This window comes from Hemitrygon akajei, chromosome 5 (assembly GCF_048418815.1).
Source record: "Hemitrygon akajei chromosome 5, sHemAka1.3, whole genome shotgun sequence".
NCBI lineage: Eukaryota > Metazoa > Chordata > Chondrichthyes > Myliobatiformes > Dasyatidae > Hemitrygon > Hemitrygon akajei.
The window spans coordinates 85,981,109-85,999,002 of record NC_133128.1 but is presented as its reverse complement, the minus strand read 5'-3'; the positions used below and the strand labels follow the sequence as shown (position 1 = coordinate 85,999,002).

At 39.0% G+C, this 17,894-nt stretch overlaps 1 protein-coding gene across 2 annotated transcripts in view; it reads right to left on the bottom strand.

The window, feature by feature from the left end:
* Positions 1–17,894, bottom strand: part of lcp1 (lymphocyte cytosolic protein 1 (L-plastin)) — a 98,762-nt gene that overhangs the window by 59,902 nt on the left and 20,966 nt on the right. For both annotated transcript variants that reach the window (XM_073045957.1, XM_073045958.1), the window contains exon 2: positions 13,459–13,518. The gene's annotated coding sequence lies outside the window, so the exon portion shown is untranslated. The remainder of the gene's footprint in view (positions 1–13,458; positions 13,519–17,894) is intronic.

Genomic DNA, 17,894 nt, shown 5'->3' with positions numbered 1-17,894 from the left:
TGGTTAAAATTGTGTACACATTTGTGAGAGAACCTTCAATCATCTTGAAGCAATACAAGTCCATCACTACCTTTGAAGGTAATGCTGACCTTGCTGCTGGGGCTTATAGGCCGAGAATAAATTCAAAAGAGAATATATTGCAGTAAAACCATTACTTCTCATGAATTTAATAAATGATCCCTGAAATATTACCAACAATTGTAAAGAAAAAAAGAATTAATTAGTCTATAGGTGTTCAAATAAAATATTATTTTATTAAATAATAATAATAATAATAATAATAATAATAATAATAATAATAATAATAATAATAATAATAATAATGTTCAAATACAATATTAGGATTCCAATGACACCAGATATGAACCTACATTGTAGTGAACTGAGGTGCAAGTGAAATTGTATGCCCTAAATCAAGTTACTGGAAAGGTTTGAACTTAGTGAAATGTCTTCATGTTTTTGATCGGTAATGTACGTTTAGTACATGAGGAAAGCGTGGCACATTTTTCAGATTAACAGGAACAACTCTATTAATTACAAAATACTTTTTTTCCTATTAGATAGAGACATTCAATCAGGGAAGGTAGATATCAAATTCACTCTATTATAGACGCAGAGGTATATAATATGATGCTACCTTTCTCTCAGATTCTATACTAAGACTCTCCACAAACTGATTTAAAGTAGCTTGTGGCTTTTTTAAACTTTATTATGAGAATTCCTAAAGCATTTTCAAAAATCAAGTTCAATTAACTATTGCAGCATATAATTGAAATGTATGTTCATGACTTGCTCCAAGTTGAGAAAGAGGCTTCAATTTTGGAAGCAAAGAGGAAGTTATTTCACTCTCTGGTTTCTTAGTGACATTTTCTGAAGCTGATTGATTTTGATGCTTGAATGTTTCAACTTCTATGTCACTATGTCAACTTCTAATGGAAAAATATTGCCTACGGTTTAGATCATGCCGAACAATATAGTCACATAGTAACAATAATTTGCAGCCACAACCTAATTTCAAAATGCAAACCACAATCTATAATTTGTTACTCTAATTGTTGTAACTTTTTCCATTTAAATTTCATCCCCAGTGGAAACTGTAGTCACTATAGGCAAGAAGGTCTAATTACAATATTATGAGCTCATATGGGCAATTCCCATTATAAACCCAGACACGGTTGTTTGGAGTGAAAAATATATATTATAAATTAACTCAAAGAACGCTTTGTTTTAAAAATGGGAATTGAAGTAAATTCGCACAATTTGGAACATCCCACCACTGAAGCACCACACAATCTTGATTCGCTACTTTTTGCTGGACTTTTGCGCTCTGTCCTTAATGGACATCCTGAGTTTCCAGTTGCATATCATTTCAATTCCCTTTCCCACACCCACACAAACCTCTCTGATCTTGGCCTTCTCCATTGCCAATGATAGATAGATAGATAGATAGATACTTTATTCATCCCCATGGGGAAATTCAACATTTTTTCCAATGTCCCATACACTTGCAGCAAAACTAATTACATACAATACTTAACTCAGTAAAAATATGATATGCATCTAAATCACTCTCTCAAAAAGCATTAATAATAGCTTTTAAAAAGTTCTTAAGTAGTTTACTTAAATACATTAAATACAATCAACCCCGGCACTTTAACATATCTTACTCCTGGCGGTTGAATTGTAAAGCCTAATGGCATTGGGGAGTATTGACCTCTTCATCCTGTCTGAGGACCATTGCATCGATAGCAACCTGTGGCAATATTAACTGCTAACTTAAAGAACAGCAACCACTCATTTAACCTCCACCCCAACTGCATGAACAATGAATGATCCAATTTCGGATAATCCATTCCCCCTATGCTCCCCTCCCATTCTCATCAGTCCACTCAGGGTGTCTCTTCCCTTGCTTACCTTCCTCCCAGATTTATCACCCTCCCCATCCGATTCTCACCTTCCCTCCCTCATCTGCTTCCAGTGATCACCTACCAACCTCTGCTCAACACTGTCCCTCTCCCACCCAGATCCTTCTGCCCATACTTTATTTATTTATTTTTAATTAAGAGATACGTACAGCATGGTAACAGGCTTTTCTGGCCCTGACCCAAATGACCAACTGACCTACTAACCCGTACGCTTTGGAAAGTGGGAGGAAACCAAAGCACCAGCAGGCAACCTACACAGTCACAGGGAGAATGTTCCAACTCCTTATAGACAGCAGCAGGAATCCTTCACCACCCCCCCGACTCACCCACTCAATCTGGCCCATCCTATGCCTCTGTCTCATCTCTTCCCTCTTCTACTGTTGAGGTTGTCTTCCCTCCATACACTCAATCCTGATGAAGGGTCTTGACCTGAAACACTGACCAACCCTTTGCCTCCACAAATGCTGTTTGAGCCACTAAGTTCTTTCATAGTCAATTTTTGCTTTATATTTCAGTAACTGCAGTCACTTCTCCAGGAAGACCATAATCTTGTTGTGGTTGGAGGCTTGCCTGCCTCAATGACCTGGAGAGCTATGATATGTTGGCTGGAGTCAGGGTTTATGATTTGGTTCTTGGTAGGGTCAAAGGGTAAAGGCCAGACTAAGAGTGGTCCACCGGTCCTCCAGGTTTGTGGTTTAGCTCAGCTCTAACATCCCTGACAAGTAAAACAAAACTGTTACAGGACAGCAATGAAGAATCCTTCTACATCTGAGTGTGATGGTATTTCTGAGTCTCCACCTGGGACTTGCACGGCTGACAGTCATGAAAACCAAGAGGAAACTACCAGTATGATAAAGGAAACCATGAGCACCATCAGAGATAGAGGACCTTCACTGCTACCCTAAATGCCAACGGCATAAGGGGCAGCTAGGAACTGCAGGCGCTGGTGTTCCCTGTCTCGATTCACTTTGTACATGTCACACAGCCAATCAGTGAAAGTGAATTGACTTCCTCTTTGCTTCCAAAAAAAAGACACTTCCACAGCTTTCAACAAGTCCTGAAAACTGAACTCTGAAAATATTTCACAGAACATGTACTGTTCTGCAAATAAGATTTGAGATCCAGTAGGGAAGCGAACTTGAAACAGATTACACACTAGTGCTATATAAAGAATGCAATGCAGTTTGATCTGGACCCACGTTTGAAATATTGATACAGCTGACTTTATACTTACATTAGGCTGCAATTTATTAAGGTTAGCAACTTTGGTGATGGACCTAACAAAGAGTAAATATTATTTCCCATCATTTATTGATAAAAGAGCTAAGAAGTGTAACAGCTTTATTTCCTGGGATTTTGAAACCAAAAAAAAATTAGCAACAGCAAAGTCAATTTTCACTATAAATCATTTTCAAGAATGTTCCTTTGTAATCCTTAAGCAGAATTCCCATTGAATGACAAATGACATTTTTGAAAATATTTCATGAGCTCCCTTTGGGAATGTAGTCGTGGCTCCACCCACATTATGCAAGGATTTAAGCTTCACTCCCAAACTGTAGTAGATGAGTTGGAGTGAGAATACTTTAGATTCCAGAATAGCAAATTATATTTGATGATAAATCATTAAGGAAGAAATATTGAGACATCTGAATATAAGTGTTACAATCAGGAAGACACAGCATGGATTCAGAAAATGCAGGTCCTGTCTGACAAACTTGCTGAAGTTCTTTGAGGATATAATGAGCATAATGCATAGGTGGAACAGGTAGGTGTTGTAAAGTTGGATTTCCAGGAGGCATTCGCTATGGTGCTGCATAAAATACTTATCCATAAGATAATGATGCATGGAGTTGAGGGTAATTATTGACATGTATAGAGGATTGATTAACCAATAAAGATTTGCTTTATTTATCCAAGTACATCAAACACAGAAACATACAGTGAAATGTATCATTTGTGTCAAATGTAATCGTTTGTAACCAGGCCAGCTTGATAAAGTCACAATATTATTATTATCAACAAATCACCTGTAATACCAGAGGAAATAACACACTGGCCCACTGTTACACTAAGATCAAGAGTGCCTTTCGTGCTGTCCCAGGCCCACACTTTGCTAAGTCTGATCACTTGGCTGTACTTCCTCTCCCTGAGTATAGGCAGAGACTGAAGACCGCAACACCAGTAATGAGGACCGAGAGGTATGGACAAGGAAAACACAGGAGCGCTTACAGGACTGCTTTGAATCAGTGGACTGGACTGTGCTCAGGGAGTCAGTTATCTTCAAGTCTGGATGAGTATGCTGCAGTTGTTACTAACTTCATTAAAACCCATGTGAATGAGCGTGGCCTACGAAAACATACTGTACATTCCCAAATCAAAAGCTGTGGATGAACCAGGAGGTTCGTCATCTCCTGAGGGGTAAATCTGTGGCATTTTAGTCTATGATCCAGGTCTGTATAAGAAATAAGGTATGACTTGAGGAGGTCTACTTCAAGAGCCAAGAAGGAATTCCAGGAGAGGTTAGAGGCAACATCAGATGCATGTCAATTCTGGCAGGATTTTCAGGCCATTTACCAACATTAAGCAAAACCCAACATGTTGAATGGCAGTAACGGTCACTACCGGATGAGCTCAACGCCTTTTAAGCTTGCTTTGAAAGGGAAAATAAAACCACAGCTACGAGGATCCCTGCAGCATCCAATGACCCTGTGATCTCTGTCTTGGAAGTCAAAGTTAGGCTGTCTATCAAGAGGATGAACCTTCGCAAGGCAGATGGGGTACCTGGTAAGGCTCTGAAAACCGGTGCCAATCAACTGGTGGGGATATTCAAAGACATTTTCAATCTCTCACTGCTACAGTCGGAACTTCTAACTTGCTTCAAAAGGGCAACAATTATACCAATGCTCAAGAAGAGCAGCATGAGCTGCCTCAAAAACTACTGTTCAGTAGCACTCACATCTAAGGTAATTAAGTGTTTTGAGAGGTCGGTCATGGCTAGAATCAACTCCTGCCTCAGCAAGGACCTGGACCCGCTGTAATTTGCCTATCGCCACAATAGGTCTAGAGCAGACACAATCTCAATAGCTCTCCAGGCAGCCTTGGATCACCTGGACAATGCAAATACCGATGTCAGGATGCTTTTTATTGACTATAGCTCAAAATTTAACACCATCATTCCCACAGTCCTGATCAAAAACCTATAGAACCTGGGCCCATGTACCTCCCACTGCAACTGGATCCTTGAATTCCTAACCAGAAGACAACAATCTATGTGGATTGGAAATAACACCTTCACCTCACTGACAATCAACACTGGCACACCTCAGGGATCTGTGCTTAGCCCACTGCTCTACTCTCTCTACACTCGTGACTGTGTGGCTAGACACAGCTCAAATGCCATCTATAAGTTTGCTGATGATACAACCATTTTTGGCATAAGTTCAGATGGTGACAAGAGGGCATACAGGAGCAAGATATATCAGCTGGTTGAGTGGTGTTTCAGCAACAACCTTGCACTCAGCATACGTAAGACCAACGAGTTGATTGTGGACTTCAGGAAGGGTAAGACAAGGAACACATACCAATCACCAAAGATGGATCAGAAGTGGAGGAAATTTCAAGTTCCTGGGTGTCAATATCTCTGACAACCTAAACTGGACACAACATATTGATGCAGCTATAAAGAAGGCAAGACAGCAGCTATATTTCATCAGGAGTCTGAGGAGATTTGGTTTGTCGAGGAAAACACTCAAGAATTTCTACAAATGTACCATAGAGAGCATTCTGGATTGGCTACATCACCATCTGGTATCAGGGTGGGGGCTACTGCACAAGATCAAAGTAAGTTGCATAAACGTAAAATTAGTCAGCTCCATCGTGGGTACTAGCCTCTGTAATATCCAAGACATCTTCAAGGAGCGGTGCTTTAGGAAGGTGGTGCCCATCATTAAGAATCCCCACCACCCAGGACATGCCCTCTTCACACTGTTACCATTGGGTAGGAGGTACAGAAACCTGAAGGCACACACTCATTGATTCAGGAACACCTTCTTCCTCTCTGCCATAAAGTTTACAAATTTCACAACATATGTCATAGACATTAAACCTAGTTCTGATTCTGATTCTGAAATCAAATCAGCAAGGATTGTGCTGCAAGTATCGATATGCTTCTGTGCCAATAGCAGGCAGAAAGTTGGGATGAGATATTTCTCTGATTGGCAGAGTACTGTAGGAGTCAGAGCTGGGCCTGCAACTGTTCATAATATACATTAATGATTTGGAAGAGGGGGTTGAGTGTTAGCATAGCTAAGTTTACTGATGACACTAAACTGAGTAGAAAAGCAAATTGTGCAGAGGATGCAGCGAACCTGCAAAGGGTTGGAGTTAAATGAATGGGCAAGGGCCTGAAAGATAGGGTAAAAAAAGATAGATCAAAGTAATTCACTTTGGAAGGAAAATAGAAGATTAGGTTATTCTTTAAATGGTGAAAATTTGCAGCATGCTGCTGTGCAGAGGGACTTGTAAGTGCTTGTGGATGAATCACAAAAGGTTGGATTCTAGGTACAACAGGTTATCCAGAAGGCAAATAGAATGTTGGCTTTTATTGTTAGAGAGATTGAATTTATGAGCAGGGAGGTTATGCTGCAACTGTACAGGGACTAATGAGGCTGCACCTGAAATGCTACATGTAGTTCCTGTTTCCCTTTTTTGTTAAATAAATGATTTAACATATAACAATTACAGCACAGAAACAGGCCATCTCGGCCCTTCTAGTCCGTGCCAAACTGCCATATTGGCTTTGGAGAAAGTGCAGAGGATATTCACCAAGTTGATTGCAGCTATGAGGTGTTAGCCTATGAGAAGAGACTGAGTTACCCGGGACTACACAGACTGGAATTCAGAAGAATGAGAGGAGATCTTATAGAGATATATAAAATTATGAAAGGGATCGATAAGGCAGAGCTTGTAATATTGTTTCCACTGGTAGGTGAGAATAGAACAAGGAGACATAGCCTCAACATTCAGGGCAGTAGATTTAGGATTGAGATGAGGAGGAACTGCTTTTCCTAGAGAGGGGTGCATCTGTGCAATTCTCTACCCAGGGAAGCAGTAGAAGCTACCTCATTAAATATATTTTAAACATAGTTAGATAGATTTTTGCATAGTAGGGGAATTAAGGCTTATAGGGAAAAGGCAGGCAGGTGGAGGTGAGTCCATGGCCAGTTCAGCCATGATCTTATTGAATGTTGGAGCAGGCTCAACAGGCCTGATGACCTATTCCTATTTCTTATGTTCTTATAAATATACTTGGGGTAAAATCTAAAAATTAAACATTAAAAATAAAGAATTGAAAAGTTTACTATAATAACTATTGAAAGGTCATGAAAAGTGGTATATTAATGCAAGTCCTCATATTCCATAGACATGGACAGAAACCAATGCAGGAATACCAGGTTGAGTTCCTGAACAACAGTGTTATATCCATGAAATCTTTTTTTAATTCTAAGTTTGGCTTTTATTCCACTTTTATACCCCCTTTGTTTACTTGTTTAAGACATAGGGTCAGAAATGCAGCAGCTTCTGGTAAGAGGCATTAGGATAATGCTCTGCAGGGTGTTGTGCTGTATCTGTGTGAAGCCACACCCCATGGAAATTCCATCTCCTATCAGACAAGGGATTGAGCATATTACTGGAAAAGCAGACCAACCAGCTTCATCGAGATCCATGCCAAACTTTTCCCTAAGCAAATACATAATTAATATTTTCTTAATATTTTATTGAAATTCTGAGCAGCACTGATCCCAAGTGGAGGATTAACTTGACAGCTCTTGTGCTGTTCTCTGCTCTAGTAGCGAGGCTGATGCCAACAGCTAAACAAGCACCTGTTCCCTGAGATATTCTCTGGATTACTAAACCTAAAATGGATAATTTTGCAAAGTATATTAGACTGCAAAAATACTAATATTTTATCAGATCTTAAAATTCAATTATATTTACTAAGGTGTTAAACTATCCAACAGTCTTTTGAATGAAAAGATTTTTAAAAGATAACACTAATTAACAAGCAGAGACCATTAAAGTTCTATATCACTTGCAGAATGAATGGTCTCTGCATGTTTCATACAGTGTTCTGCTGTCTATTCTAAGCAATTTAATTAAAGTCACTCATTAAATTAAGTTTTCCTTATATAAACCATACTACTGGAGTGTTAGGGCAGAGGATGGGGCAGGTGGTGTAAAAGAAGATGCACAACAGACAGTCTGACAGGGAACTCAGTCCTGATGTAGGATTTTGACTTTTGACTATTTATTTTCTCGCCCAGATTTCTAAAGACTAACAAGACCAGTGAACAATAATACACCAGGGCTGATTTTTTGGCTTGAACACATTGGCTTGTGTTCCATGAGATGATGTCAGGGACAGGTCTGTGGTTTTCCTCATTTAGAAGAAGCAAGGAAATTGCTTAAAACAGAACTCAGCACCAGAGAGCACAGGAAATACACAGGGGGCCCATGTACAGCAACACTTTAAGGAGATCTAAAAAAGATTAGGACTTTTGGGAGGGGGCATGGTCAGCATAGCAGCAGATATGAAAGTACAGGACATCTCCGAGGTAGCAGGTGCAGTATGACACAGTGGTGCAGTTGGTAGTACTATTGCCTCAAGGCGCCATAGACTCAGGTTCATTCCTGACCTCCAGTGCGGACAGTGTGGAGCTCCCTCTCTGAATGTATGGGTTTCCTCCAAGTTCTCTGGTTTCCTCCCATATCCCAACAATATGCAGACCTGGTGGATTAATAGGCCATTCTAAATTGCCCCCATTGTGTAGGTAAGTGATAGAATATGAAGCAGAACTTGAAGGGCATGTGGAGGAAATTTTTTAAAGACTTATTTAATTTAGGATTGGTATAAATGCTTGCCTGGTAGTCAGCTCAGACCTGGTGGGCTGAAGGGTCAGTTTCCTTGCTATATGTTACTCTGAATCGATGTGTCTATGACTCTCCACAACACCAAAGAAGTGGCCTAAAGAGAGCCTTCCTGTTCAAAACTCACAATGCCAAAGATGCACCCTACAGATTTGGTATCAGGTTTCAGAATTAGGGGTGACAGCATGGCCAACAGCACGTCTCAATTGCTCTTTAAAACAGTGCTGAGCTTATAAAATCACTACACAGATGCAAGTTTTTCTCAATGAAAATTTCATTACCCATTTTGAATTGGACAAATAGTAAAATAAAATGTTCTGCCACGTTGGCAGTCTTCTAGTGGTATTTGTCCCACTACAGACCCAAGTATGACTAGGGTTTAAAAATACACCTGCCCCACTGTTGAATATTAAATGGATTGTTTTACCTTCAACATCATGCAGTTAGTTTCCAGTGTACTTCTTTGCCTAGGCCTACACAGGAAGCAGATCTGAAACTCCACTTAACTTGAGCTAAATGTCATTTACTATATGAAATTTTGATACGATGAGTAACAATTGTGTGCCTTCAATTCAGTATTCAAGGCCAACCAGCAACAGGAAATAACAAAAAGAGCAGGTTCCATTTTGAGTTTCATCATGCCATTTACAGCATATCACAGTATGAATTTCAGGATGTGCACACATATTTGAAATCTTTCAGAGTCTTTCATCCTGATATAAAGTCACACATTTTCTGAAGTCAGATCTAACAGGCTAGAAGCAAGTTTTAAATGAAAGCAAATCAGATGCAAGTAGTCTGGGACACAGAGAATAAACTATTCTTGCAGCTGCTATCAGACCTGCTGAGCTTCTCAAGCATTTTTTTTCAAGTTTTTTTAATTGGATTTAGATCATCTGCAGTTTTGTTCCCGATTTTCTAAGTTGGCATATTAACTATTCCACCTTACAAAGTAATTGAGGCAAGGTTAGTCTGAGGTAAATGTAGGCAGACAATTTGAAATGAAGGAAGATGCATAGTTGCAATGACATGTCTGTGGAGCCAGAATAAGAGCTAATGACCATCAGAACCTTTCTAGTCATCAACTTCAGACATTGACTTTGTTCCCTCTGTACACAGATTCTGCCTGATCTGCTGATATTAACCAGGACTTTCTGGTTTTGCATATGCTCTAATATTTCTTCTGTTTAAAAAAAAGGTTTATCTTACCCTCTCCTTTCATTACTGGTGATGATTATAAATTCAGCAATCGTCATTACCACATACCTAACTAGAGGAAATAGTTTCTTCCTCTTCACCCATCAAAACCTTACATTAAGTTATCATCCTCTGTTAGCTTGGGTTGCTCTATTTAAATAGTTCTGTCGTTCATTATTGATTCCTAATTTAACATTTTATTAGTCTAAACTAGTAAAACTGAGATACTTCTGTGTTTCTATCTTTCAAATTTAGCTACCTAGACATTGCTACTATTCTGATAATACTTGGAAATAAATAATAGCAGTGTAGACACATATTTATTTATTTAGAGATACAGCCTGGAATAGGCCTTTCTGGCCTTTCAAGCCATGCCATCAGCAACCTCTGATTTAACAAGATTTAACAACCCCTGTGCAAGATCAGAATAACAAGCTCCAAAAGCCCATTCTTTCATCTTTTTGAAATCTGCACGTCATTGGCAAGTCCAGCATTTATTGCCCCTGAAGAGAATGTCTTGTTAAATCTCTTCATAGTCAACTACATGGGTGGGCCTAAGTTCACACATATTCTAGAACAGGTAAGATGGCAGTTTTCCTACCTTGAAAGACATTAGGACAATCCTATGGTTTTGTAGTCATCATTATTACTTAATAGTCTTGATTATTAACTGAATTTAAATTTTACAGCTGCCTGATGGGATCTGAATTCATGGTTTCATTATTCATCCAGCCTTCTATATTACTAGCACAACAAACAATTTGTTGGAGGAACTCAGCAGGTTGAGCAGCATCTGTGGTGGGGGGGTGGTGGGGGGGTGGTGGGGGAAGAAATTGTTTCAAGTCAAAATCCTACATCGGGACTGAGTCCTCCAGCAGATTTTTGTTGCTTCAGATTCCAGCATCTACAGTCTCTTGTGTCCTCTCTGAGTTACCAGTTCAATAATTTGATCACTACAGCACTGCTTAATCAAGGTTGCAGCCCTCATTCATGAATCTATTTGTGTACAATCCATGTGAATCCAAACAATAAAACTGCAGATGCTGGAAATCAAAAATAAAACAGAAAATGCTGGAAATGCTCAGCAGGTCAGGCCCACCTGTGTTCTGACGAAAGGTCTACAACCGAAATGTTAACTCCGATGGGCCTGCCTACTGAATATTTCTAGCATCTTCTGTTTTAACCTAAACGAATCATTGGATTGGAAGGACCATGTTGATCTTCACCGCAAGCCGCATCACCCACCCTATTGCGATTCATTCCTTCAAAAAACATTAAGTACACTTGCTCATAAAATACATCTCTGACGTCATACATCCCTTTCTGCCGATGCTTCTTCTGAATATTTCTCAACTTCCTCCTTAATTCTGAGCCTCCCATCCACTGAGCTTTCATTCTTCAACTAAAATCCACAATCATCCTCCACTGGATATGCATTTTAAAGCTTTGCAACTGACAGACACTGAAGATATAAAGGCATTAGTGGCACAGTTTATTGTTTTACGATGCCACCAGAGGATGGAGGATGCAAGTTTGAGCCAAGTGATGAAGGAACCACTCCACTTATCACTGTGGGTATCAGATGCTAGCCATGTTGGGTCAGCATCTATTCATCCATACATCATTGGGTTAGAAGGTAAAATTTTTTGCAAAGATTTCCTCAGAAGCTGAAGACATTGACAGAATGTGCCACACTTTTGCAACATGTAATTTTTAGTTCCTTAATAGTCACTTTCACCATTTCCCCTCATACATCACTTCCGCATGTTCGAACAGTTAGACTTCTGCTCTGTTAGACTGCAGTTTATTCTAATGAACGGTGCATTCAGTAAAAAGTACCTTGTTAGAATTGAACTGTGTAGGAAGCAAAGTTTACAGTTTCTGTGTTATTTCAAGTTACTAATTAAAATAGGGTAATTCCTTGAAAAAATTCTGAACTGCATCAAACTGAGATATCTAAGTAAATCTTTAAAAAGTGGTGTTCAAATACTCCAATATATAGACATGTCTAAGAGTAAGTTATGCATACCGTGTATTAAAAGTAATTTCTTGGCATATATTTGATGCTGTATTAACACATTAAAGATGATATTTATATGTTTTCTTATATCCTCCTTTCAAAGAAGGACAAAAAACACAAACAGCTGGAGGCAATCAGCTTTTCTGCCGCTAAATGAAATCTTGGTTGATCTGATCATACCCTTGGCTTCATTTTCCCACATATTAGTGTAGAATCTTTAATTCCACTTATAAACCAAAAATCTATCACAGCTTTTAATGTATTCACTGATCCAGTCTCCACAACTTTGGAATAGAAAATTCCAAACACTCACAGCTCTCTGAGAGAAGAAATACACTTCACCCCCATCTTAAATTAGCAACCACTTTTATTGAGAAACTATGTCTTCTTTATTTAAAACAGTAGGGGATATAAGTATGGTAAAACATCCTCTCCATGTCCACCATATGAACCTTTCTCAGAATCTTGCGTTTCACTGACCGTCTTTTATTCTTCCGACCTCCAGTGAGGAGAAGCCCAATCTACTTCATTTTTCCTTATAAAACAGCCCCTTCTTTCTGGGAATCAACCTAATGTACCTCCTCTAAACAGTCTCCAATGCAAGTACTTCCCTCTGTGCATTGTACAATATGCTGGTGAGACCACACCTAGAGGACTCCATATTTACAAAGCCCGCTCTTATACTGTCCTTCCATTTGTTCTCTTAATTACTTGCTGCACCTACATGTTGAACGATTAAAATTACCTATTTTAAGAAGAATCATTGGCCTCCACATTCTGCAACTGAGTTGCTTAGGATTCTGTACAGCACTGGAGTTCCACTGACAAGCAAGTCAACACGTTAATATCCCTATCCATTAGGCAGACTGGGCCTCAAACAAACATGAGAAAGTATCTATAAAATATAAATCCTAATCTGGATCAGAAATGCCAAATATTAAATGCAATAAGAGTTGCGAGAACAAAAAGCCGTCGTAAAAACAGAACAGCACTTTGAATCGTGTGACCTAAAGAGGTGTCATGTAATCAGATATTAGCAAGTGGTGCCTTGTTTATGTGACTGTGCTAAACCCAATAGCACAAAAGAGGAACCTGACCAACAAATAAAGCATTTTGTAATTCTCACTGATTCCTCTCCAACCATACCATAAAGTGGCATTAGAAGATAGACCAATTAAATACTCACAATCAAAACGGCTGCCTGGTACATAGCCTAACCACAAGCTTCCGGTAATTTTGATTAAAACAATCATCACATATTTATAGCACTGACTCTGTTAAACAAGTCTAAAGATTAATTTCAGCATAGCAAGCCAAAATGTGACTTTCATTCCTTTGCATTGAAAAAAAATCCCACGGCAAAATTCTTAAGATCACTTCCATCTTTACCTTGGTGAAACAGGCTTTGCTTTTACTCTGTGACTGTCTGAAAGGAGTCCGCAGTGTCTCCTGGAAGAAGAGAACACATATGTCAAGCAGTTGCCTTAAGAGGAAGGAAGTGAGTTTGTGGTGGTAAGTGACATGTGATACAAAAGAGTGCAAGATTTGTCTTTATAAGGCAATACACAGCAGAAACTGTTACCGCATGATCCGGCTCACTGCCCGTGTTCACTCTTTGATTGTCCCACCTGATCACCATTCTCCAGAAAGACTTCATGTTGTGCAATCTAACTAGATTATTTATTATCAAGTTATCCTGAATAAGGTTCTTCTTTTGGTGAACTTACAAGGGAAATAGGTAATCTTCTGCTCCAATGATTAGGAGCCAGCACATTGCCAAACCCACATAGATAACAGACCTAAAAGAAAAAAGTGATTGCTACATTAATCCTTGATTCATTTATTATTTACTGGTTAAGGCCTACATTCATTTCCTGCTTAAAATATACTGCAATTTTTAATGATAATTAAACATACAAATTTATACCAAGTCTATACAATAAAATATGAAGGTGATGAGATTACTTACAGCTAGTGCCTTAATTATTAAAAAATGCGACTTTTTCTTATTAGTTGTTCCCTCTGTCCATATTTATATTGTAAACACGATGCTGTCAATGGCGGGAATTAAAATGACTGCAGTGTGACAAGTTTGTATGAATCCACTTTACACTTACGTCTGTGTGACTAAGCATAGCTCCGATGCCATATTAAAGTTTGCTGATGACACCACTATTGTAGGCTGCATCAAAGCTGGTGATGCATCAGCATATAGGAGGGAGATTGAAATCTGGCTGACTGGTGCCATAATATCTACCTCTTACTCAATGTCAGCAAGACCAAGGAGATGATCACTGACTTCAGGAGGAAGAAACCAGAGGTCCATGAGCCTGTCCTCATTGGAGGATCAGAGGTGGAGCGAGTCAGCAATTTTAAGTTCCTTGGTGATATCATTCTAGAGGACCTGTCCTGGGCCCAGACTGTAAGAGCAATTACAAAGAAAGCATGGCAGCGCCTCTACTTCCTTAGGAGTTTGTGAAGATTCAGTCTGACATCTGAAACTTTGGCAAACTTCTATAGGTGTGTAGTAGACAGTATATTGACTGGCTAACATCACAGTCTGGTATGGAAACACCGATGCCCTTGAACTGAAGATCCATTAAAAACTAATAGATATGGCTCAGTCCATCATGGGTAAAGCCCTCCCATCATTGAGTACATCTACATGAAACATTGTCGCAGGAAAGCATCATCATGGATCCCATGACACAGGCCATGCTCCCTTCTTGATACGGCCATCAGGAAGAAGGTACAGGAACCTCAGAACTCACACCACCTGGTTCAGGATTAGTTATCACCCCTCAACCATTAGCCTCTTGAACTAAAGGGGATAACTTCACTTGCTCGATCATTGAAATATTCCCACAATCTATGGACTCACTTTCAAAGACTCTTCATCTCATATTATTGATATTTATTGCTTATTTATTTATTATTATTATTTCTTTCTTTCTGTATTTGCAGTTTGTTGTTTACTTGCACACTGATTAAACATCTACGTTGGTACAGTCTTTCATCGATTCTGTTATGGTTATTATTTTATTATGGATTCATTGAGTATGCCCACAAGAAAATTAATCTCAGGGTTATATATGGTGACATATGTACTTTGATAATAAATTTACTTTGAAGTTTAATTTTGAGTTAGAACAGTGGAACCAAGAATTTATAACAATGATATAAAAACATGGCAGAATGTATGAATTTTAAATGGAGACTGAAATACACTTGCATGACTGATCCTTATCCAGAGCAGCACATCATCCAAACACTATACTTGGTCTTGACTCCCATGTGCAACAACTCCCATGTGTCACTCCAGCAACAAATTGTCTGCATTATTATGGAATTGCTGTGGTTTATTTACTTCACAATGTAACAGTAAATTGTAGCAAGATTATAAATAAATTTTTAGATTTAGATTTAAATACACAGGAAGATCTGTTTTTCTTTCAAGGGATGTGGGGTCCATAGGCTGAGCCAGCATTTAATTGTCTATCTATAGATGCCCCTGAGAAGGTGGTAGTGAGCTGCCTTTTTGAATTGCTAGAAGCCTTCCCTCACCTGGTCATGATCCCCCATGGCAACCCAAACTCTGAACTATGTTGTACAAATATAGATTGCTCATTAATATCACATTTTCATGACTATTTTAATGATACCATTAATCTCTTTCTTGGTAAATAATAGCTAACGTAGTTTCTTAAAGCCATTTTCTCCTTGAACAACCTCCTTTATAACAAATGGATGGAAATTCATTTTTTAAATTGTGGGTATTGCTCACAAGGACGGTATTTATCCATTTTTATTGGAAAATTGATGGTGGGAATCCCTCTTGTTGAGGTCCATGTATGAAAATGCTCTCTGTTGTTAGGAGGAAATAGGAAATGAAGGAATAGTAATATATCTCCAATTCAAAACAGAGCAGTACTCAGGGCATTTCTATGCACATGTTACTTTACTAAGTGTGCTGCAGAATGATATATTTAATAGGCGCTAAATTAAATTGAAGTCCAAGTCGCGTTATCTATATGCCACAGCTCACATATCATGCAATAGAACAGAGAATTAATGTGTACTGGTTAGGCAGATGGCTTTAGATGTGGGATATTAGCTTTTACAACTGTTGTTGAGACTTCACACATCCAGCAACTGAAGAGTTTCATTTTTTCTCTTTGATTCACTTGAAGATCTATGTCAACAAAGATCTAAGAATCCTATTGTATCAAGTATCAACCTCCATTTATCTTCAACAATATATTTACAGTGGCTTGTTTGCAAATAAAAGAATTAGAAACAAGGTTAAGCAATGACTTTTTGAATCTGCTCTGCATTTAATACAATCAAGGCTCTCAGCTTCTTATTGTCAACCATCAGCTTGCTTGTCACTCTGACAATGAAAATGTCAGACAAGATAGGTATCAATGACATCTCAACCCAGCAGCCCACACACACAATCACAATTACTTGATCAACTGCAATGACAGAAACATTGAAAAAGTTCAAAATGATCAAAGGGTCAAAGATTAATTTTATTAACCATATAACCATATAACAATTACAGCATGGTAACAGGCCATCCCGGCCCTTCTAGTCCGTGCCGAACGCTTACTCTCACCTAGTCCCACTAGCCCGCACTCAGCTCATAACCCCCCATTCCTTTCCTGTCCATATACCTATCCAATTTTTTTTAAAAGACAAAATCGAACCTGCCTCTACCACTTCTACTGGAAGCTTGTTCCACAATAATAAATTTATTATAAATAAATAAATAAATTTATTAATAAAGTTATTATCAAAGTATGTATGCAGAATACAACTCTGAGATTTGTCTTCTCCAGATAGTCATAAAATAAGAAAAGCCTTCATTATGATCAGGTAATAGTGACAGGAACCGATGCTGAAAACTCCTTGGTGCCCACTGTTCTGTCTGAAGATGCCTATAGCAGGATGGGTATGAAGTAACAATCCCTGACATTCAGGCCAGAGACAACTGTTCTGCTCAGAAAGCCAGAGGTGGCTGTAGTAAGGTGACACAAAGTGCTGGTGTAATCCCACCAGGAATACTTTAAAGTGGGCTTTATGAACTATGAACATGTTCCTCAGCAAAAACACATAAGCTAATAAATTTTATACTGTATTCTTTACCTCAGACTGTTACCTTTCTAAGTGGATAAAGTTTCAGCTATCTAAAAATAAAATTCAGTGGCTGATTCCAGTGATTTTCCCAGCAGGCTCTTCAGGCTTAGAAACATAGAAACAGAGAAAACAGATAATACAGGCCCTGCGGCCCACAAAGTTGTGCCGAACATGTCCTTACCTGAGAAATTACCCAAGGTTACCCATAGCCCTCTGTTTTTCTGAGCTCTATATATCTGTCCAGGAGACTCTTAAAAGACCCTATTGTATCTGCCTCCACCACCGCCGCTGGCAGCCAATTCCATGCGCTCACCACTCTGCATAAAAAAATTATCCCTGACATCTCCTCTGTACCTACTTCCAAGCACCTTAAAACTGTGCCCTCTCGTGCTAGCCACTTCAGCCCTGGGAAAAAGCCTCTGACTATCTACACGATCAATGCCTCTCATCATCTTACACACCTCTATCAGGTCACCTCTCATCCTCCATTGCTCCAAGGAAAACAGACTGAGTTCACTCAACCTATTCGCATAAGGCATGCTCCCCCATCCAGGCAACATTCTTGTAAATCCCCTCTACACCTTTTCTATGGTTTCCACATCCTACCTGTAGTGAGACGACCAGATCTGAGCACAGTACTCCAAGTGGGGTCTGACCAGGGTCTTACATAGCTGCAACATAACCTC